At 41.3% G+C, this 24747-nt stretch overlaps 1 protein-coding gene across 5 annotated transcripts in view; it reads left to right on the forward strand.

The window, feature by feature from the left end:
• Nucleotides 1-24747, forward strand: part of OPCML (opioid binding protein/cell adhesion molecule like) — a 1015083-nt gene that overhangs the window by 848366 nt on the left and 141970 nt on the right. The gene's annotated exons all lie outside the window — the stretch shown is intronic.

Raw genomic sequence — 24747 nt, forward strand, 5'->3', positions numbered from 1 at the left:
CCTGCGAGGAGCTACTTCTAGAGCATTTATGGCTCTCCAGGGCCAGAGTTTCCCGTACAAAAAAAAACAACAAAGAATAAGAGAGTAGACAGCAGAATCCAACCAGGTTGCAGGACTGCTGTAGGACCTACATAAACACATTTCCTCTGACTGTGAGTGAGACACTTCTCTGGGCTTCATCTCATCTTGATTGCCTACAGTCCCTCAGCCCTCCCAGGATCCTCTGTTTCTGGCAGTGCCCGCTTTGGCTTCTGAAGTCCCTACTTTTGCATGACCACTCATTCCCAATGTGACTCGTTTTATCTTGCCAGCATTTGTCTTCTGCCCTTGACTGTTAGCAGCTCCCGGCTTCCAGTCTCTGTTATGTTCTCCCCTCCCACATATCCCTGGTTCTGGTGAATGGAGCATGACTGAATTAGTACATTGAAAAAAATTCCCAGGATAAATCAGGTTTAAGATTGTGCTATTCAGATAAATCACGAGAAAAGTGAGATGAGGTAGGTTGGCTCAGCTTGCGACTTCACTTGGACTACAAAACTGAAAGCTGTATTAACTTATCTGGCTAATATCAGTTACTTACATCACAGACCTGCACTTAATAAGTGCATCTTCATTACTGAGTGCATAATGAAGCCATGTAGAAAGTTAGTACCCCCAAGATTTTTCAAGAAAAACAGTTTGGGCTGTGGATGACTCATTTTGTTTTGTAGATGATTTAATGTCAGAAAGCTCTTCTTGCACTTCCTAAATACTTCTTGATAAAATATACATTGATCCAATTAATTCTTATTACATCAGTAAACAAGTAAACTGCTGGTTACCATAGCCCTTAATAGCCATAGAGAAATTCAGAGGAAATAATTATATACTTTTTTTGACAGTATAAATAATCAAATTGTGAGGTCAGCAACTCTGGGCTGCAGCTTTTCTGCTTTCCTGAAAGGAGACTCTTCATTCTGCATAAGCAGTGCTCCTCCTTCCCTGTGCTGGTCCCCAGATGCTGTGAGTGGCCTCTAACATGGGGGTGTCGGCCTCTTACTAAGCAGGTAAACAGAAGTGCCTGTGGTGATGTCCAAAGGTGCCCCTTTGGAGGACAGCCAAGTAGGATGAAGAAGAGTGGTTTATGCCAGCCCCCAAGCCATTAGCCTTCCAGACAGTGTGCTTTGTACAAGATCTACTGTCATCCTCAATTTCTCTGACCTGCCCATCATAAAAATCTACTTAGTGAACTTGAAACTTTTTGAACATGAAGTAAAGCCAGTTTCCTTCATGGCCAAGAGACACTGAACCACTGTTTCTCTCTAGAAACTGTTTATGGGAAGGGTCAGGAGTTGGAGTTATGATAGTAGTGAAGGTGAGTGTCAAGAAGAGGCTGCACACCAATCCACATAAACTGTTTTCTAGTGTCTCTGCTCCTGTTTGCAGTGTCTCCCATTTCTGGCGAATGGATTTATCAAGTTCTTACTCTGACCTGTCTCTACAAACCCTGCCTCCCTTTCTAGCCTTACATCCCACTACATACTTGAATACAATTTATGCCTATGAAACTAGTCTACTCCATGCATCTTCAGAGAAGCCATATGATATCCTTCTCTGGTTTTGTACAGGCTGTGTTTCCGGTGGGATACTTCCTCCCACCCCTAGTATAAGTAAACTTCTTCCGTGAGTTGGTCAGCCACCCATCTAGATTTCCCCAGGGCCTTTCTCAGTTATAGCATGAAAGTATCTCATCCTGGGAAACCCTTCAGTCCCAGACAGTTGGTCACCCGAGCCTTGACATATTACTGGTCCCTCCAATTACATCATTATCTTCTTCCCATTTGAATCTGTAGAGCCTTACTCTTATAATACTGATCATTCTCCACTTAAAATTGTAGTCTTCTCACTCTCCCTGAATACAACTCCATCACAATGTACATACTTTAGTGAACTTCTCCCATGATTAATGTAAGATTGGATTTCAAATGCCTATCTCATGCTTTATCATAAGATAAAGTCTTATCCTCAAATATCTGGAAGTCTAATGGGAATAGAAGAAAAAAGCAGTATCTATGCCACGTGGTTATTATCCATGTTGCAAGAACATTCTGGGAAAATAGCTGTAGGAAATTAAATGGAGGACACAATCATTTCCAGTTATCATGGGAGGCTACATAGATAGGAAAGGATTTGAGTTCAACCACAGTGGATTTTGGTTAGGGAAATAGGTAGGGATACATTCTAGGTGAAGAGACCATCAGAGTCAGTTTGTGAGGATTTTCGAAACTCACTTTTGTGTCCCCTCTGGGGCTAAATCTAGGGCCCCAGATTATTCAGATTATACTTATCAAATTAAAATGAATACATGGCATTGTTAGAAACAGCAACCACCCCCATTAAAAAATGATCATAGCCGCAAGATTTACATGCAAACACAAAATGAACTAGGTCTTCAAAAAGCCCAGAGAAACACCATGGAGTTCTCCTAATTAAAGTCAGAACCTAATTTTCAGGTGATTTCTTAGCTATGCAGCAGGAACCAAAGTAAATCTTGAGGACCTGGCATGAGAGCAGCAGGAAGAGAGAAGTTGTCTCTCGCTGTGCCAGGGGTCTTTGAATGGGAAATCTCCCCTGAGGTATAGATGAGATCAGAGAACAAAGCCATAGGAAAGACGGAAAAATCATTTTAAATACAAACTGATCAAACCACTTTAATTTTCTATGTAAAATGTTTTCTTTTCCAGCGACTCAAGGAGGTTGAGGTTGATAGCTTCTTACAGGACAGATCACAAATTTGCAGTCATCTTTTGCATTTGAGGAGTAATTAAACATTTGTAAAATGACAGTTTTCAAATGAAATGTCTGACCAAAATCTCCTTCAGAAATAATGATGTGGGTTCTTTGGCTGGGAGTATTGACACAGGCAGCAGGGCCTCTCCCGCCCTGTCCTCCTTGCCTAGCTACAGTTTTCAATGGCGGTCACTGCAGATTCTCCTACCTCTTTTATCCTCCACCCGACCTCCAAAAAAAATTAAAAAAAAAAAAAAAACCCACACTCTTCAGTAGTCCACGATTCCGTGAGATAGGGTAATATGAATACCTGCGTTTTGCCATGGTTCCAACCTCTTACTTTCAGTGTGCTTTGTTAAAAATGATGACATCAATGGGGATGGGAAGCCTGGAGATGTGCAGTGGAAGGGTCAAACTGACAGAGCTTTCATCTCTCACCTTATGTTGGGAAGACTTTAGCTAAAAGCAACTGGCAAGGAAGTTACAACCAGATGTCTGTATTATAGAAGTTTGACTCCTTCAATGCTTTTGGCAGAGCAAGATCTTAAGAAATAGCTAAGAAATCCCCCTTGATGCTAGCACTTTGTTATAATATTGACGGGGCTTAAGGATATGGTCATAGGTGTGTTTAAGCTAGTTTAGAATTTAGCTGGATGCCAGCAAAACTATGATTTTTTTTCAAAACTGGGGTATCAAGTAATTAATTCTCATATGCATGCATGATTGTTTGATTCCTAGAGAGCTGATTTAGCCTTTTTCTTGCTATATTTATTTGAAAATTTGTAACTCAACCTAACCTGAATTCACAAGGAGAAAAATGTATTTTTGAGATGGTTGCTACAAAGACAGAGAAGTGTCAGTACAAGGAGCAGAAGAATTTATGGGATCGATGTTTTATTTTTTGTCCATTCTCATCCAAAGTAGATTGGAGTACCTTCCATATGTCTCTTACTGGGCCAGCCATTAGAGATACAGATACAGATCAGCAGGCTCTCGGGCATTGAATTGATGAGGGCAGGCTACACATAAACAAAGACAATGATGATGTAGCATGTATGAATGGAAGGGTGATTGCTACTGTAAAGTAGCGGAGAGGAAAGAGCAATTAATATGCCCAACACATAGAGGAAGGTTTCCTGGATGAGATGGCATTTCAACTGATCCTTTAAAAGAGGAGTCGGAATTGAGGCATAAAGGGAAAGAGTGGTGGGTAATGGTGTGAAAGGCATACAACAGTCTATGCAAAGGCTTGGAGGCCTGGATATTAATATCCTGGTGAGTAATTGTGGGTTGTTTAGAGTGACTTCACCACAGGGAGGAAGAAGGCAGGTAGAGGAAGAAATGAGGCTAGAAATGTCACAAATGGTTTTGAAGACCTAGTGGAAAGAGTACAGCTTTGGAAGTTAGACACTATGCGTTCAAATATTCCCTCAAAGACCTTGATGAAGTTTCCAAACCTTTCTGATTCTCAGTTTCTTTAAAGTGGACCTGAGAATAAAAATAAAATTTATTTTATTACATTGCTAGACTAAATTCTTGACCCTGTGTAGGTAGGCCTAAATGGTAGTTCTCTTTGACACCTTTCTTTTGCATACCATCCACATAAAACATTGGAGTTTATTCTACGTGTAACAAGAAGACAGGGAATCATCTGAATCAGAGAAGTCACAGCGTTAGCTCTTGCCTCATAGAAATATCAGTGTCACACTAATATGAAAGGGGGCTTACCATATAGTGAGACAGGAGACAAGGAAGCCAGTTGGAAGCCTGTTGCAATATTCTAGAGAAGAACTAATAAAAGCTGGAACAAAGACAGTAGTAGGGATAATGACAAGAAAGAAAAATATTCCAGACATGTCAGAAGTCACTACAAATAGAGATCTATGATGGAGCAGGAAGGATCGAGAATGATGTGATTATTCAGCAGTGGTCAGAGGAACTCCCTGCACATTCATTTGGAATACCCAGACACCTACTGAACAGCCGGCAGTCTGTAGGAGGGCCCAGGAGGGTCTGGTTTCCAGGAATACACCACTGGTAAAGGATAGTTCACTCTCCAGAAGCTCCTGTCCTGCATTATTATCATTGATATTTCTGCTGCAATCATATTTGTGAAGAGTGACATAATCATTTTTTATTAACTCTCCTCCACAACAAGATGCCAAGCTAGATTGCCCAGCAGCATCAGCAAAGCTGGGACTAACACCCTGGAGTCTGGGTTCAACCAGCCAACCTCCTCTCTATTACTTGAGCTTTACTGAAGTAAGTACCGTAAAGCCTTACTTAATTAAAATCAAGAAAACAAGCAGCAGTGACAGGACTTGAACAGCTTCCAATGTTAGGAGGAAGTAAAAATATCAGTCCCTCATCTCTGGACTGGTCAGAATTATAAAAAAGACACGTGGCAATGCGTCTCTGAGCAGGATGCCGATCTGAAGATGCAAGAGGCTTGGTACTGCTAAAAGCACATATAGATCCCTAATGGCAAATTCAAGTCAAAAAGTAGACTTCGTTTGGACAAGGGCCTCCTGCCAGGCACTGTTGTCCATGTTTTATGTACAATTGGTTTAATTAACCCTTTTAATAAGTCTTTATCTAATCCTCTGGTAATGCCATCAATCATATTGATTCACATAGAAGGAAACTAAAATTTAGAGAAATTAGATAAGTTACCTACAATCACACACCTAATGAGATCATAGAGTTGGAGCTGGAAGCCAGGTCTGACTCTAGAATCCATGTCCTTCACCTGCAACATGTCCTCATTTTAGGAGAGCAAATGGTTCCAGGCTGTGTCTTTATTCTTTGTGTGATTATTTTTTAAAGATTTTATTTATTTATTCATGAGAGACACAGAGAGACAGAGAGAAAGGCAGAGACACAGGCAGAGGGAGAAGCAGGCTCCCTGCAGGGAGCCTGATGCAGAACTCGATTCCAGGACCCCAGGATCACAACCTGAGCCAAAATCAGATGCTCAACCACTGAGCCACGCAGGTGCCCTCCAGTCTTTGTGTGATTAAGGCACATACTTGTGAACTTCTATTACCAGTTCCTTATAAGGAGCATCAGAGACAGGAGCAGAGGCTATAGACCTGACCCAATTCAATTCAACCCAGTCAGTATTTACTGGTCCTTTTTACTGTTTGTACAGACAGTATTTGGCCATTCGAGGAGAGATGCTTATTGGGAAATATTTTGACCCCAGGACTTGGTACATTAACAATCTAATAAGCCCTAGAAGTACCCCCCAAATCTCATGATGCCAAGGCTTTCCAAGCTGGGTGTCCCTCCATTCCAGAGAACATACTCCTCCCTGGCGACAATAAGGGGCCTAATTGACTTCTAAGGTATTCCCCTCCTGGTCATGTTATAATCTGCAGAATAATAATACTAACAGCAGAATAATATTACAAATGATAATATATCGGTAATATAACGGTAATAGCATTCGTTGGGCATCGACCAGTGAATCCAGCACTCTGCTGGTAACTTTAGTCACTTATTTAATTTATGATTGGAATTAAAATTCAAGCCTGCCTGAAAACAAAACCCCATCGCAGGTCAGATCGTAACCCTGTTCTTCCAAGTTACCTCACATTCACTTGTGGAACTAAACCCCTAGGAAACGATTTCTGCACACTGTCTCTTCAAATGGGATCTATGAGTATTAACAAAAAGCAATTAAATGAAAAGGGTGTGCTGTTCATGCACTTTACAGGTCAAGTCCAACTCCAAAGGATTTTTCCTTACTTCACCTGAAGATTTCTCTTCCGTCCCACTCCTCAGCTAAGGCGCAGCTCCTGCTTGGCTACTGGAAGGAGACATAGTCCTGTTGCTTCAGAAATGGGAAAGAGGAGAAAGCCTTGGAGACTGACCCAAGGATCCTCATCGAGTGGCTTTACTCTATGTACAGACAGAAGGGAAGGTGGTGGGGGTGGCAGGGGCAGGCCTCCCTGGATTAGCCCTTCCAGGAAAAGGCTCTGATTTATCCCCCAAATGACAAAGCCAAATCAGCCAGTCATTATCCTATGAAAGGAGATGCTCAGACAAATGCAAGGGAGGCAGGCAGAAGAGGTTTGAAGAGAGCCCCATGAGGTCAGGGAAGTCAGAGTCGGTCTGGGCAGTCTGGGACAACTGCCATTGTTGGAACAGGAAGAGTGTCTCCCTAACAGGCCGTTTATAGGGCTGCTAATTGCCCATTTCTCTCTATATATCCGGCTTGAGCAAGGGCAACTCTGTCCAGAGAGAAACCCAGAGAGCAGCAGATGGATTTAGGAAGGCACAATAGATCCATAAAACTAGATGAATAAATAAGGACATTAACTTTTAATGTAAATAGAGCTGAAGCATTCTTATTACCTTATTTCTTGAAGATATAAAAGGAAATTCCTTCTGCCAATTTGAACAGCTTCGACATGTACTTGAGAGCACTTGGAAGAAGAAAAAGGACCCAAGTACCAGATAATATCTGCTTACAGGTGCCAAGGGTAACTCAAAAGTGTTCCTAGAACTGGGGAAGTGTGCTGCTGTTCAAATAGCTGTAAACTGAACTGGATTGAAAGGAAGCCGGTCACTACAAGAGAAAGCCAAGCTACGGAGTTTGGCTCATTCATTCATTCATTCACTGGACGCCTACTGAGGTCTTCCGATGTGTTAGGTGCCGACTACGCTTTGTAGCTCTCCAGATGAAGGACCCGAGGCTGTGCTGTCCGGGAGCTTGTGAGCTCACTGGAGGGTAGCAGACAGGATGTCCCTCTTGAACACTGATGGAGGCTGAGGGTGTCCATGGACAACCGCAACGTTCTTTGGTGCCGAGCGAATTGCAGCCAGGGCTGAAGAAATGAAGGAGTCTTCTGCTGAGCAGTAAGAATTCTTAAAGCCATGGCGACAGACACGGTGCTGGCGCTCTCGTGGGCTCCTCTGTGTGCTCTCTCTCTAACCCACAGAATTTTCCTATGGTAGCTATCATTCACTTACTTTCTGAAGAGGATACTCATGCTCAGAGAAGTTGAGTGCCTTAGCAAAGTCGCACAGTTGGTGTGTAACTGAGCCACGATCCTTTATGCTTGAACTTGAGTAGCATTCTGATCCTTCTGAGCGCCATGGCCAGATTAATTTTTACTAAAACTCATTTCTTTTTTCTTTTTTTTTTTTTTTAAGATTTTATTTATTTATTCATGAGAGACACGGAGAGAGAGAAGCAGGCTCCATGCAGGGAGACCAACATGGGACTCAATCCCGAGTCTCCAGGATCACGCTCTGGGCCGAAGGCAGACGCTAAACCGCTGAGCCATCCAGGGATCCCCTAAAACTCATTTCTTATGATGGTATATTCACCACCTTCCAAGTGTCCTTTTAAAGGAATTCCTCCTTGCTTGGCTTTGAATTTAAAGCTCCAAGCAGCACCTGGTTCTGTGCTCGTATTCCCGGTTTTACATTTCATCAGCATGTTAACGTACCCTCCACATCAATTAAACCAAACTACTTGTCATGTCTGAAAACTTCGTTAATTTCCCCACATCCATATTAATTAAAAAGGCTGTTGTTACTGATTAAATGTGGGAGGCATAGAAGGAGAAGATGACAAAGTTGATTCTGCATTTTCAAGGCTGAGTGATTCAGAATGCTGGTGCCATCAAATAAAACAGGAAAGTCATGAGGAGGGGTTCTTTGGGGGGGAAGGATAAATCTTGTTTTAGTGTCTTGTTTGAGTTGACAGCAGAACCTTCAGGACGGCAGCCCGGCCTCCAGTTAGAAAACTGGCCCGAAGTTCAGCTATGGATACGAAGGAAGTGATCCCAAAGAAGGGAGTGAGTGAGAACAAGGAACTGCAGACTGAGTCTTGCACAAGGCCCCAGGGGCTGTTACGGTTATAGGTGGACAGATGGACGTTGGAGTAAATGAGAGGAAAACGTCAAGCAAAAGCACAAATTCCTCCCAACATTTATAGCAAAATCAATAGGAAGAAGAATAGGAGGATAGTTTGGTTACCAACGTGGGGCTCTTTACTTTGCCCTAATTACTCTTAGAACTTTTCTTAATTATCGAGGATAGAGCCACGAGGATGGAGGCACGGGGCAAACATAGGATATGAATCGGAGCTAATGCTTACCTTCACATTGTGCACCTTGCTTTTTAAATGAATATTTGGAATTACCAACTAACAAAAGTGGAGCATCGACCAGCATTCCAGGCACCGGGTATACAGTGGTGAGCAAGACAAAGTCTCTGCTTGGTGGAGTCTGCTTTGTAGTGAATCGTACCACTGGCAATAACATCACTGGGGTTGGTGGCCGAGCTGGCACCCAGCATCACGGGGGGAATTGTGTCGGGGAAGGATCTTGGAGCTGGATCTTACGGAGTAAAAGATAGTTGCTAAGTCTGGGATGTAAGACGTGATTGAGTTAATTAGGGAGGTATGATCAAATTAAAGAGATAATAAAAGCATCTACGAAATTACCTTCAGACAGTTCAGTTCACTGACATACAGCTTACCCGGCAGGATGACAGTCTCTAGGCTGCGTGTGTGAGGTCACGATGATGACGAGCAAGGACGGGGGCTCACACCATGTCAGGAGGTTTGATTTTATCCTTCAGATGATAGGAAACCACTGGAAGGTTTTCAGTTGAACAGCCACATAGTACTCATTATGTTTTAGAGAGACCTCTCTGGTGGGCAGAGGATGACTTGGAGTAAGTAGGACCCGGGGGGCCCTTCGGGAAGCTGGTCTAGTTGTCCAGGTGAGTGACGATATGGGTTTGAACCACAGGAGTGATGGCTGAGATAAAGATGGATGTATGGTTTCTGGACTTCTTTTGGAAACAAAATTGCTTGAGCTGGTGATACACAGGGTGGGGTGGCTGAGAGCCAGGGCCCAGGAGACATGCGCAGGCCGATTTCAGGTGATTGAGGGCATTGTAGCACCAGCGACAGAAGATTGGCCTCGAGAGAAAGGTATTTAGGTATTGGGAGGCGCTGGATCTGAGATTCTTCTGGTAAATCAAGAGGAGATACCTGGCAGTTTTGCGAATACACAAATGTAAATCTTGACAAAGTTGAGACTGAACATATAGATTTAACAAGAAGAGCGCTGGTCCTCGTCCCACATCAGCATTTCTGTGGCAGCCAGAGAAAGGGGGGGCTTTGATGGAAATAAAGGAAAAGCGGTCAGAAAAGAACTAACATTTGTACAAATTTCATAGAAGTGAGGAGAGCATAGAACTCGAAGAAGGAAAGGATAATTATCCCAAATAGAACAGAGGGGTCCACTAAAAAGACAATTGAAGTAAGAAATCAGAATGGTGGTTCTCCATGTTGCAGCTGCCCCCTCTCCAGGCCCAGCCCTAACTGATGGGCTCCGGGCCTGGGTGCGCTTGTGTACAGAAGCGTCGTCTGGCCACGGTGAGGCTCCTATCACTCTTTCACTGTGTTTCTGTATTAATGTCTGGACAATGGGCATTAAGGTTGCTCCACATTTCATCATGGAGTGGCTTTAACTGGGTGGCACAGAAGTGCCCTTACTTAATAGATGCAGATGAATCCGCAAACACTGCAAAAGTCTTCACAGGCGAGACCAATTTCCATGAAGTTGCAGGAGATGGGAAAATGTCTCAAAACTGAGACATCGGGGATCCTGTGCGAAGAAGCAGGAAGGCACTGCTGAGGCTCTGTGGTAGCAACCACTGATCATGATTATTTGTTTTGTGTGAGGAAAGCGAACTCTTGCTTTCTGGGACTTAGAAACAAACATTTTTTTGGTTGTAGTGGAATGCACACTGGTATAGCACTTGCTGCATATATTAACCTATGAGATCAAGCTATTTCTAGAATTTGGAAGGGGAAGAATTAAATGTCTACTTCATGGGAGGTGTAGCATAAAAATCTATAGGTTTGAGGAAGGTTTCTCTTGTTATTTCTTTGAAAATAACACATCTTATAGGTGAGAATATATGGTATAGATGGTAATTGCTTTTTTGCTCGAGCTACATTTTCATCCTCCTCTCTTTCTCCTCCAATATTAATTATCAGGCCTAAAAATAGTCCATTGTGGGATCTGTGTGCCTCCGGGAGGCTTCTACGGAAATCTGACATCTGTGCAGAAGGCTCCACTGAGATGTGTGTTTCTGTGAAGCTGTCTCGTGTTTGTGAATTCAGTAAACACTTGCATAGTGAATGCTGAAGTGTCTGTCTCTCACAATGGCTATGAGTGGCAGCCTGTGAGAACGGTGTCTTTCTGAGCAGACATGACTCACAGTGCCTGGAGGAAATAGAGAATGCATGGAATATTTATGATTAAGAGCATTAATGAAGATAGAAAAATATTGATACAGCAACATACCACAATGGAACTATTGTTTGCAACCAAAATGCCATGGTCTTTTGTAGTTTCCTTTTCTTTCTTTTCTTTTCTTTTTTTTTCTTTTCTTTTTTATTTTTTTCTTTTTTTTTTTTGCATGTACCTGTAAACAGGTATTCATTCCCCACACCTCATTTGGAGAAAAAGCATATGAGGAAACAAACAAGAAACAGAAAAAATAATGAGTGGTTTGTATTCATGGTCAGTTAAGGTGTAGTTAAATGGATAGTAGAAAAGTCTTTATGGCCCAAGACATATCTTCTGGAATTAGAGACGAATGGCTTTGTAGCATGCCTCCTCCTAAAAAAAAAAAAAAAAAAAACAACTATCATTCTTGCTCAAGTTACTCCCCACTTGGTAAGATTTAATTCCATTAGATATTCTTTGCTCCTCTTTCTGGAATGAATGATATCTGATGAGAGGTAAGCAGAAATAAAGGAAGAAGGGATAACTTTCTTGCATGAAAATAGCGATCATGTTTCCTAATCAGGACACAGGTTTTGACAAATGAGTATATGGCTAGGGAAAGGAAGATTGATTACTTTAAAATTGGGATGTTCCTGAAAATCTGAGATGTATGGTCATGTAACTATGGGGCAAAGGCGTCTTGTTAAGAAGCCTTAGGTGGAGTGTCCAAGCAGGGGGCTCTTATGCATCAGGGTGCAGATGAGAGCTGCCCAGAGCATGCTGGGAGGGAACCGTGAGACCCAGGAGGAGTAAAGGTGCAGAAAAGGGAGCTGGGGGGTCAGAGTGGAAGGAACTATTTCCCAGTCCTGCTCACAGGGGAATGGTTCATGGACCGTTCTTGCTACAGATTTTTTTGTTTTAATTTTTAATTTCAAGTGGTCATTTTACCATCCGTCCCATTGATCAACCATCTGAATATTGGTTAATTCCCTCCTGTTGCTTTAATACGTGTGTGCATTACATGCAATTATATATAATATACAACATGCATGTCTATTACCTGCAGTTGAAAACCAAATTTCATTACAGTCAGCTATTTGATTCAACAGATATTTTCTAAGTGTCCATTAAGTGTAAAAATGACATAAGTCACTGGGAATTGTGGAGTATGATATACATTCAAATGTGGAGGAATTTCTTCATTGTAAGAAACAATAGCCCAGGTATTTAGCTACCCATTATTACTCATTTAACAGAAGATGAATCTGGTCCCACATTGTTTCCTTGCTGTCATACATCATATATCAGAGTTACTGGCTCTTCTTTTCAGCTGCTGTGCATAGTTGAAAATGCACTTTATTTTTAGCCTAAGGAAAACATAATTTGGGAGACAAATCTGTCGCAGTAAAAAATTTCTTACAGTTCACCTCATACCAAATAAACTACGGCAACTCACCATCTTGACTAATGACAGAGGGGAAGTCCACACGGACAAGCTGGAAAGATGTGCTTTGGCCTTGGGTCCTTGCACACACGTGCACATGGGTGAAGACTGCTTCCTGAATCCTCGTTGTCACGTCCACAGTCTTCGGGTTTGTAAAAATCTCAAGTTGGAGGCTTAAAGGCATCTGCCCCATTAGTGTCTTCACTGATCTCTGGACCAACTGGTCAGATACCTTTATTGCTTAGAACAGAGAATTGTTAGTTTTTGTCTGGTCATCTCAGTTTTCCCAGCCTTGTGGGAGCAGCAGGGATTGGTCAGGGTACCCTGGAGGCTGCCGCAGTAGCACATGGGACAGAGCTGTTTGGGGAGAGCCCCAAAACTGAGCCCGTGGGGCCCAGACTCTACACATACCCCTTCCCTGAATTTAGCTCTGACTATACAATTTCATTTGAAAATAAAAAAAGTGGTTATTCAGTTTTGTAAATTTGGAAACCACCGATTGAGATGATCATAAATATCTCTGGAAATAACCCAAATGTGCACCTGAAGGGAAATGTTTGAATAGGTCATGATTCAGTACTACTGTGGATCTTTTATAACAGATGAAAAAGGTAGGGCAGGTGAATATGCTGCTATATAAGGTGAGGTAGTAATAGTGTTAAGTTATAAAAAGATAATTTGCAAAGTAATACTTATTGAATGATCCCATTTGTGTAAAAATCCATATAAATCAAGACTAGAGCATAAAAATTAAAAAAAGGACTATAGACTCTTTTTTAAAAGATTTCATTTATTTATTCATGAGAGATGCAGAGAGAGGGGCAGAGACACAGGCAGAGGGAGAAGCAGGCTCCATGCAGGGACTCAAGACCTGAGCCGAAGGCAGATGCTTGACCACTGAGCTACCCAGGCATCTTGACTACAGGCTTCTTTAAATACAACTTGGTGTAGGCATTTGGTGGCTTTTTCAAGTTAATGCTTTGGTAATGAAATAAGTGGAACCCGTGGAACCCACAAAAGTCTGTCTGGAAAAGTGAAATGTGAGCCTGTCATTTTTTTTTTTTTTTTTTTTTTGTCCTAAGTCAGAGTCCATTGGTTTGTACTTGTCTCAGGTTTTTATCTTGCTGACCAGCAATAAAAATCGATCACAGAATTAGCAAACCCTCCTTGCTTAAAACTTGATTCTGAATGAAAGGAGAGAGAACAACCTCCCAAATATAAGCCAAGTTATATTGAAGAAAATCTTTTAAAAGGTTGACTTTAGTATAAAAAAGAAACATAAACTAGAAAATGCACATAGATATTGACCAAATATGGGAGAAGGAATATTAAATGACTCAAATTTCAATTTATAAAGGACGATCAATCAGGGAGTTATTTGTATTAAATTCAGCGGCAGACCGTTCTCATTGCACTTCTCTCCATGGCCTCTCTAAGAAACAAATTATAGTGTAAATGTATTTTTTGGCACACCAAACATTATGTACCAACTTATTCTTGATTAATATTACAATGTGTTGATGAAATTTTCTAAGCACTGCTTAGAGCTAAAATGAGAAGAGTTTTTTTTTTCTTAAATAAAATGTGTTGATACTTGTTTTCATGGTGACTATTAGTTGCATATTCAATTTCATGTTCATAGGAGTGGTGTGCTAGGAAATTATTTTAATAGAAATATTGAGTTTCTACATGCCTCCCATGCCTCAGCTTTTTTCTTTTTAAATGTTATTCTATTACAACTAATTTATTGAGACCTACTATGTTCTGGGTAGCACGCAAGGATTAGAATGCAGGGACAATTTTTGAGAAGCTGTTCCAGCCATCAAGAAATTGATTTTCTAGTAGGTGGAATAAACACAGACCTAAAATAGCAATAAGAAGTGATAGGTGCTATGAAAAGAGGTCGGCACACAGTGATTTGGGGGAAGAGGGGAGTCAGACTATGCATTCATTCCACATGGGCAGAGAAGATGCTAGGATCTTCTCCACCCCAGTATCCCCAAGCCCCCGGCACAATGCCTGGTCCCCAATGTATGTGTAATGACTACTTTGTTGAATGAGAGAATGGGAAAAGCCATGAATGAATGAGACCCGTCAGGGCAAGCTTCATGGAAGATATGACCTTTAAGTTTGGTCTGAAAAAAGAAAGAGAAGTAAGGCAAGTGGTAAAAGGACAAGATGATATTCCAGGTAGAAACTTGAGTATATTATTAAAAAAAAAAAAAAACAACACACAACAAATAAATAGAAAAAAGAAAATGCTGCAACATTAAAACGCCTATGCTTAAAATGCTAAATAAAACACACATGTGCCTATATATAAAGCATATTCATGTCATATTTGTTTTATCCTTATATGTTTTATCTAAATATGTTGTATTTTATATATACAAACTCAAAAATTCTGCAGCTGTGAAGACATCCACTCTGTGATTCACGGTGGCCAGGCCCTGCCTCATATGCCGTCTGCCTCCCAGCATTTTCCTTCTCTGTTGTCACTGTGTTCTATGTAAACCTCACGCTCTTCAGCCCTCGCTCTTAATCATTTATTTTAAAAGTCACTGTCGATATTAACCACAAGAACCTTTTAGGAGCTCAAAGCCCTGATTGGAATGTGATCTTTTCTTCTCTTTGTCTTGGTTCTGATAAAGTTCGGGGCTATTCTGAAGCCTGTTAGCAGGAAGGAGCCAAGCATTCGAGGCCTGTAGGAGCCCTGGAATCATCACAGGGCCAACAGAGGTATGTGAGCCATATGTTGAAAGCCCTTGGAGATAGGTTAAATATAGTCTCTTTTAAGTGCCTCGATGTCATCCTCTTTTATTTCAGCTTTATTCGTATTCAACAATAAAAAGTGCTTCTGTTATTAAATATCTTTGCATATGGCATGTTATGAAAAGAAATAGTAATAGAAGTCTAAATCAAGCTGTTGAAAACCTAGGGTGGCTGGGGAAAAGTTACTAGAAGAATAGAAGGAATAACAGATTAGACTTCACAGACTAAATGGCATATCGGTTCTTTCTTTGATCTTATATATTATCAAACACTTGGAGTCGACATCGCTTGTGTTCTATATTTAGCCAAAAGGATGGCGCCTCAGTAAATGCTAAATGCTGTCTACATAGGTTCTGTATCTGAAAGAAGGAGCAGAGGTAGTGTGGAGGGGAGGGGATGCGGTCAGCTACTGGCAGTTCAAGCCATCCCAGGGGCGGGGGGTGGGGAGGGTGGCCGGGGACACCTGTGTGAGCATGAGTGCCCAGCTGTGGCTCTGCTAGCTGGGCGGACGGGGCACAGCCTGCCTTTCCTCTGAGGAAATCTAGTCCATTTGCAGTGGCTTATTTTAATGGGAAGCCAATTCCCGTGGATTCATTTTGTTAACGCTTTTGAAGCCAAACTCCACATACTTTGGGAAAGACAGAGTAAGGTGCTTAGGACTCAAGAGTAAAGGAGAGAGTTTCCCCAAGACTTAGGAGCCCTGGTCCATGTGGGGGACACGTCTTCCAGTCACAGAAGCAAGAAACCTTCTTCCCACCTTGGGTATATTGTCAAATGACCCTGGCTCACCCATCTCTCCAACACCCACAACCTTGACCCTAAGAGACTGTTGCTCCACTCCCTGAGGCCTGCAGGAGGGGATGGGTATGTAAAGTCACTCGGCTTCCTTGTCATTTTGTCTCCTTCGGATTGCTTCCTTACTCTTAAGGGATGGCTTGCTTTTATGGAATAGCTGTTGTTTAAGAATAGACACGCAGAACGGGAACTGGTAGTTTTTGTCAAAGAAGCAGAAGCAAGAAAGAGACACAAGGAAAGAAAGACAAAGACAGAGGCAGACCTTCGTCTATTCAAAACTATCTGGTTTCTTAGGCATTTTTGCAATTGATACTTTATCCAAGCATCATCATCATCATCATCATCATAATGCTCAAACTTTATTGATCACTTAACTATGTCTTAGGCACTGAGATAAGCACTTTTAATTATTTTCTCATTTAATCTGCACAAAAACTGTAGGCAGAATATTATTATGCTGATGTGACATATATGAAAATCGAGTCTCCGGGAGGTTGAATCACCTGCTCCATTGTCACATAGCCAAGTGATTGAGTCAGGACCATAAACAGATGTAACCGATTCCAAAGCCACTTCTTTTAATCATGACAATGTACCACCTACTTACTGAAATTCTGGCCAAATACAATGGAGGGCAAGTATCTATTAGGAAAAGCTGTATTCAATTCACAGCCAAACCAAATGATGCATATACTATCCATGGCTCTTAGCTGCTCCAACCTTTGTCATTCTCTGGGAGACACTGCACAAGCACAGGGTGGGCATAGCCCGAGAAAGCAAGCCAGTGCCCCAATTCCATGACTGACTCTTCTGGTCTGTCCCATTGATGTTCAAGGTCTTCACATCCTAAGTGCTAGTGCTGGTTCACTCCAAGACCTTTACATGTCATGGAAGGAAATTTCGATTTTGCTCTGGATACATGGATCCAAATTCTGTGGGGTTCAGAGAATTCTGTGGAGTCCATGCAATAAGCCCATGCCCATCTCCCCCAAATGCCTTTACCTTTTAAATGCTGTAGTTGCTTGTCTGTAGGCAGCTCTCAGAGCTGAAATGGGTTTCAGAATCTTCAGAGTTTTCATTAATGGAAACCTGCAATTCAGCAAAAAAAAAAAAAAAAGAAGAAGAAGAAGTAAAAGGGTTGTGATATAGACAGGTGTTAGAGAGAACCATCTGCTTGTTAATAACTTGCCCACAGATTTTCATGCAGCAGGATGGGGACACATTTATTATGTGATGCTGGGCCCCATTCCATTTCACTATCATTTTTGTAGAAATATTATTACTTGCACAACGTGCTATATTTTTTAATTTACTTTTTAAAATCCTCCTCTCCCTGGATCATGTTCTCAATATGCTTTTCTCCTTCCTCCCCCACCTCCTCCTCCCGTTTCCTGATGCAGTCTTCTTTTCCAACCCTCCTACAAACCACGGCACAGGCTGCAAATAGAATCCATCACCAACAACGGTCCCTCAGTTCACTAAGAAACGAAACTCTGATTATATATGTTGAAAATGGTATTTTTCCGATGCTGGCCAACATTTATCCCCGTGATTTCAAGTAAATTTTTTCGATTTTGATTTAATTTTGTATTATGCGTACATATCTTGAGATAGATATAGCAATTGCTATAAACTAGGGGTTGGGAAATCTGAGAGATAAGAACATTACATGTAGTCCTGGCTGTGCCATTAACTAGCAGTGTGGGCATAGGCTTTATCTGTAGAATAAGTGCATTGGACTAGATTGATTGACTAACTCATTCATTCACTCATTTATTCAGTAAATATTTATGTTTGGCTTTCCAAGACCCACACACGGTGCTAAGTAGTAGATGATAAAAGTAAAAGCTATGGGTCGTGTTCTCAGGGATTTCACTCAGGAAGGAAAGCAGATAATTGCAAAAGGGATGTACTAATTGTAGTGTTTGACATATGTACAAAGGTCCTATGTTTCATATGTGGAATGGTTCAAAAATACATAGAGCTATTTTTCTTATGCTGAGATTTATTTAAATTAGATTTGTCCATGGCAGCAGACCCAGTCTTTGGTGTCTTTGATGACATGGTGACAATAGTAAAAAAGACAATTCTTTTTATGACCCCCACCATGTGATGGTTGTGCAAGTAATATTGTCAAAGAGAATATCACACTGGAAGGTATGTTGATATGCTTCTGAAACAATGGTTAGTTCATGACACCAGAATGTGCATTATTTTCTCCAGACTCAAACAGCTTAGACTTCTAAAGCTTTTCTGGAGTTGGTGACACAATTCAGTGTTCACCCAGAATTAACAGAATCTCTTGGGTCAAATCAGCCAATCCCTTTGGAAGCTTACATTATTTTTCTCTTGGTCCAAGCTAGGTGATATCTATTCCACCTTTTATATCCATTAGCTTTACTGGAAGTTTGAAAGAAGTAGGATACTCATGACTTGACAAAGAGACATTATTTGAATTAGAAGTTTATAGATATGAAAGTTTTTTATGACTGTCTTATAAAATGTCAGTTTTTAAATTTTGAAAACATATCTCAATATATTTTTAAAAAACATAAATATCATTATCCAATCATCTCATGACTCTAATACAACTCTTGCTATTTGCTGTGATTCTTCTCAACCTTTCCTCTTATGCATAAATTTTTTAAGGAGTAGAGTAATTACCACTATCATAGAACAGTTGCAATATTCGCATGTCCATGCCAAGAGGGGATGGTATTATAAATTTTTTTTGACAAATCAGTAAGTGAAAAATGTTACCTCAGTATATTATTTAACTCTCATTTATTTGAGCCCTCATGGCCTATGCGTTGCCTCTTTTAATAAGCCTTTTTGTGTCAAAGGTGAAAAAAAAAATCTTAAATCTCAGCCAAGTATGCATTTGCAGGTATCACCATTTGGACAGTCAGCAGCTTGGTGGACATGTTGGTGGGAGACAATGTAGAGTCATTGTTAAGAATACAGGTTGGGGACATCCAGCCTTGCTCTCTCCCTTACTATTTGTGTAGCATCAGTAAAGTTCATTAACCGCTCTAAGCTTGCCAGAGTGGAGTGACATACAACTTTCTTCATTACTGTTATGAGAAAATTGAATGAGACAATATATTTATATGCTTGGCACACTGTTTAACACTGGCAAATCCTCTTAAAATGTTAACTATTGTGATCATCATCTTTCCCCCCCTAATCTAATAAAGCTTTCTTTCTCTTAGAATTGATTTTGCATGGTTCCAGGACAAGCAACATTAGTGAATCAATTAGTTATTTGAATCGTTAAATAATTAATTCATTCTTTGTTCAACTAATCCTAAAAGCCATCTCGACTCTCTTCCCCAAGTCCCCAAGCCCCAACACGAAATCAGTTGTTGGTCCTGTGACTGTACCTCTAAACCGCATCTCAGATCCTACCACCTCCCTCCTATGTCCACTCTTAGTGACGTCTCCCTTGACCAACCCATGCTGTTGGGAGTTCCCCGACTCTCCCACCTAGATTTCAGATACATCTTGCTCCTTTAGACCCTTTTCTTAATTGCCGCATAACTATCTAAAGTTATTGTCATTTTAATGTATTTATTCATGTGCTCCTTGTGTGTCTCTCATTCTCCAGAAAAAAACATGAGCAGGTTATCTCCTTGAGGGGAGATACTATGCAGTATCCCCAGCACCTTCAACAGAGCAGGTCATTAGTAACAATTAGGTAAATGGATGAGCTGATATTTTGTATGCCTGCTATATGTCAGGCGTATCAGAATTCCCGGGTCTGGGGTCAAGTGGCCTGTCATAAACGATGTGTGATTTAGGTCGGTCTTCCCTTGGTCTTTGCCCTCTCTGGACAACACCTTTGTTTTGAGAGCCACACAATGAACGCAGGCTGCTGTGTGATGGATGTAAACTCTGGCCTGGGAATCCAGGCTGCAGCCAGAAAGTGTCAGCAAAGCACATCATGGGGACCATGGAGTAGGGTCCCAAGATGTCCAGCCAGCCTTGCAGAGCTCTTGCTTTCAAGATGCTCAGTAGGTTGAGGATGCAGTACTCACAATTCAGAGCCTCTGCAAGGCCGGAGCCTGGCCAATAAAAAGTGTTGCAGCAGGGTGGACCCATAGCCCCCTCCCTGTTGTGTCTCGTACACAAAGGGTATCGGTCTTCTCTGCCAGTGCAGCCAGGCCTGTGGCTCATTCTGGCCTGGGTTCTTTCTCCATCTGGGCTCTTGCTTGCCTCCTCCCCTCCCCTGGGCCCCACTGTGCAGAACTCACTGATCCAGGTGGCTTTCTCTCTCTCATGATGCCTCCACACATGTGTGCTAATGTGCCCAAAGAAAATGCACGTTATTAAAAGCAGCTTATGGCTCCTGCCGCATTTGGAACATATCCCTTACTTAGACAAAGCAGAGTGAGGCTTTGCTCTTACTTTAGCTTGATGAGTTGATATTGGTCCTTGTATAGCTTTCTATTTGGAAACAACTCTGTTTATATAACACACATTTTCTGTATTTCTATGCTCTCATTTTTTACTATTAAGGATACTTGCCTAGAAACAGAATCTGTATTTTTTTTCAAGTGTTCATCTCCTCTGGTTGCCTGTTCCCCACCTGAGTATATCACATTTGATTGCTATGCCACAGAGTTCTGCACAGCTTTATCCCACACTATATAATACAAATCTGTTTGCCCATCTATCTTTTTTCCTATCTTTATACACACATGAACACATAAATGTCTCTGGTGAAATGTATGTGTGCCAACATATCTCGGAAATGCAAGAGCGGTATTTCCTTTTATTTTCCTGTTAATGCAGAAAATAACACCTTGCAGTTATGGAAAGCATCTTATATATTTAAAGTAATTAATCCTCACTGATATCCATAAAGACATGACCCTCCTTGTTCCCATTTTAAAGATGAAAACACTGAGACAAAGGGAGATGCACTAACGGTTCAAGAAGGTATGGAAATCCCTCCACACCCCGGGAAATTAAAATTCAGAGTGGCAAACTCCCTAATCCTGTGATTAGATCATCAGACCATGATGTGATGCATCAAACCTCTTTTAGAACTTGAAGATCAGGTGCTTAATATTGCTAAAGGAAATTGATGGAAAGGTCAAACATTAAAGGTACAAAGTGCCAGGTCCTCTTCTACTCTACATGTAATGAAGCAGATTTTTCAGTGTTTAAGAACCACTGAGTATATGAAATACATTTCTCAAAAGAGAGAGAGAATGATTTCGTGTCTGGACTCCCACACTTTGGGATTAAGAGCATTGCCTGGCTGGAGGACCTGCATCTCTCCAAAGCACCTGTCCTCTTGCTGCTCCTCCCTGCTTCCCAAATGCACCCCTCGGAGTTGCTGTGGAAATGATTATGGAACCACCAACAGGGGATTATGTAACCTCAGATCAGGGATAACTAGCAGGAAGAGATGGATTCCTACTGAACAATCTTGCTTTGTGCAAATCTGAATAGGAGAGGAGAGAGAAGGGAGGAGAAATGCAGGCAATCTCTGATCTAAGGGAAATTGGTTTTAAATAGGTTGTTTTTTAAAGGTTTCTGGGAGAGATTGGTTCTCCCAGCGAATTATGGAAAGCATGGAAATAATTACCTTAGCCTTATAAACTTAATTTTTTTTTTTTTTTTTGTAAAGTGTGTTTAGTGTTCAGCAAGCTGTCAGATGAATTACCAAGGAAACCAGAGTGGAGGAAAGGGCACCCAACCAGCAGAGCACACAAGGAATATGCTGTCTTGGACGGTGACCACACCCTGGCCCTGGCCAGCACTCAAGTGCTCTATTGTCTGTGTTGAGATCTCGTGTGCAGGGGACGCGACAGACACACAGCTGCCATCTAGCTAATTCCTGTAGAGTCGTGCTTAAAGAGCGGTGCTTTGGGGTCGGGAGAAACCAGGTTCCACCACAGTGCTGTCAGCTTCCTGGGCTGTTTTCTTCAACTGTAAAATATGAATTTTACCTATCTCATGGGATTCCCATTGAGTTTAGATGAGACAATGCATGTAAAACATTTATCTCGTTGTCTGGGAAGTTGTGGGTACTGACAGATGATGATTGCTCTGGTTCTTGTTACGGTTATTACCAAAATAAAACAATAGAAGGTTCAACAGTCTGCTTCCCATGCTCATTCATCTCCCTTGCATCCCTGCTATATGGTGTGGACATTGTCTGGAGAGAAGCACTTTTGCTTTAGCCTTACAACTATCCAATCACCCATTCATTCATTCACCTATGTCCACTTAATTCCAAGAAATATTGGGAGTAGCTTAGAGAAAGATATAAAATGAATCAGATTTTTTTTTTAAAGATGATGAGATCTGGGTCAAGGAAAAATAAAGTTTAAATAACAACCTGTTTTTATTAATATTTTTTCCATGGTAGCAATTATTGGAATATGAAATTTCTCACTCATTCCCCTACTCACTCATCCACTTGTTTGTTTTTCAATGAGAACAGGACCACAATTAATTAGCCAATGTCTAGCCTAGTGCTGATCACAAAACTAACAGTAAATAAATATTTGTTGGATGAAAAATAATAGAGAAGTTCAGCCGGTCACTTTTTTTTTATACATCTCCATGCAAACTGAGGGCATATACAAGTGTGTGCTTTATTAAAGTGCTCTCAAGGTGGGGATACAAACTGTAGAGGAGCTTGGAATATAAAAGAGTAGGCTCTATGCATTCTGGTCTGGCTGGTTTTAAAACCTAGAAGGCCCAGGAAAGTGGATGGACTACATGCCCTTCAGACTATCATTTATTACCAAACTTTGATTACTGTTGGAGGTCATATTCACTATCAAGGTCTATCAAGCTTTGCATTGCAGATCTATGGGGGCCTGGGGTGATTATCTTAGATTCTGCTGCTTGGAAACAGATTTTGAGATGGAGTTGCATGCAGAGGGTTAACTGGAGAGTCCTTTGGGGAGATACATCAATAAAGATGTGGAGACAGGATTGGGCAGAAAGAAAGCTGATCTTACCAGGACCTATAAAATACTTGCCACTCCTTGCACCTCTACTCTAATGAACATGATGTGATTGATGGAGTGGATGGGAATGTGATACTCTACATTATGTCCAGGTGGTCCAAGACCCTTCACAATATGTCAGACCTGGGGAAAACCATAAATGCATACTCTTACCCATCTCACAATAATAATACAAAATGCTCCCAGATTCCCCTTTCTGATAGGAAAAGGGAAATATGCAGTCACTAGATCACCAGCCGCATACTAAGCCCCACAGTCTGTTTTGATCTGCTCTAGCAAAGATGCCACATCTGGCATAGCAGCTGGGCTGGAGATTACTACTTGGTTAGTTCTGTGGCAGTCCACGGTAATCGGCTGTGACCCATCTGGCTTTTGTAAGGGAAAGTCTTCTGGAGTAAATGGGGATGTGATAGGGAACACTCGTATATTTTTTAATCTCTGAAACTGAGTCTCTCTTATTAGCACCTGGAATGCAGTTTTGTTTTTTACTTGCTATTTTGGATGGAATTGGGTTGGGTGCAGGAATGGAGATTCTCTCTCGGCCTTTCCTATGGTAGCGCTTACTAGATTAAAAGACTGAAGTGAGGGTTCTATGAGCTCACCAGTTGGTCACCCTGTTACACACTTGGGCCAGGTGAGGTGGTGATGGTGTGGCGTTTTGGACTCAGTGCACCTACTCAGAGCTGGACATGAGAGGGGAGGCCATTTGTACCTCCTAAACCTCCATTCTAAGAGGTAGGCACAATGGTGGTTTGGATCCAGAATACCATTGTCAATTCAGACCCTGTGTCCAGCAATTCACTTTCCTCCAAATGCTCCGGTGTCTGAACAAATGGCTCTAGGTCCCTTTAGGAAGGACTGAGGGAATTCCTGTTGAGCATACTTACCACTTACCACTTTGCAGGATCCTTTCTCACTGATAAACCTGATCTCTTTCCTTCAATGGGTTCTGAGTCTGAAAATGATTTAAGTTCCAGAATCTGAGCAAAAGATAGTGACTTTATATTATCAGAGCCATCCTTAGACTTCTGATCATCAGTATTTCATTTCTTTAGATTGTACAAATTAAGCAAAACCTCTCTACTTACGCCTCTTGGAAATATCATGTTTTAGCTCACATCTCCATAGCTCTTGGAAAATTGGACCCCCTCCTCCCGTAGCCACTTAAATCTTGTCACTTATGATCATTATTCCCATTTGTCTTTTGATGATTATTCACTGTTACCTGGCTTCTTTTACTTGGGTACGCTGTCATCTAATCACTGTTTTAGGATCTGATCTCCACTGTTATCAGAGAGCCCAGTTCTGTAACCACATTTCATATAGTTATCCCTGGTCTACAGAAAGCAGCATCTGCACACAAACAGAAGCTAGCTCCATAGATTAATGGATTATTATACTTTAGAGAATTGAAACCATATTTTTAAATGTTACTGCACTTCTCATTTGAATTTATCCAAAAAAAAAAAAAGAAAGAAAGAAAACTACATTTAAGTGTCAATGAAGAAATAGTTGACCTTCAAATAAATATATTAGTTCTTAAATTATCCCTCTATTGTTAAGGAGATATGATTATGAAAATCATTGAGAAGTTGAAGTTCACTCTATCTAGGTTTCTTTTTTTGTAAATGAAATATGTTTTGGGGCCCCTGGGTGGCTCAGTTGGTTAAGCATCTGCTTTGGCTTAGGTCATGGTCTGAGGGCCCTGGGA

This window comes from Canis lupus, chromosome 5 (genome assembly GCF_011100685.1).
Source record: "Canis lupus familiaris isolate Mischka breed German Shepherd chromosome 5, alternate assembly UU_Cfam_GSD_1.0, whole genome shotgun sequence".
NCBI classification, from domain to species: domain Eukaryota; kingdom Metazoa; phylum Chordata; class Mammalia; order Carnivora; family Canidae; genus Canis; species Canis lupus.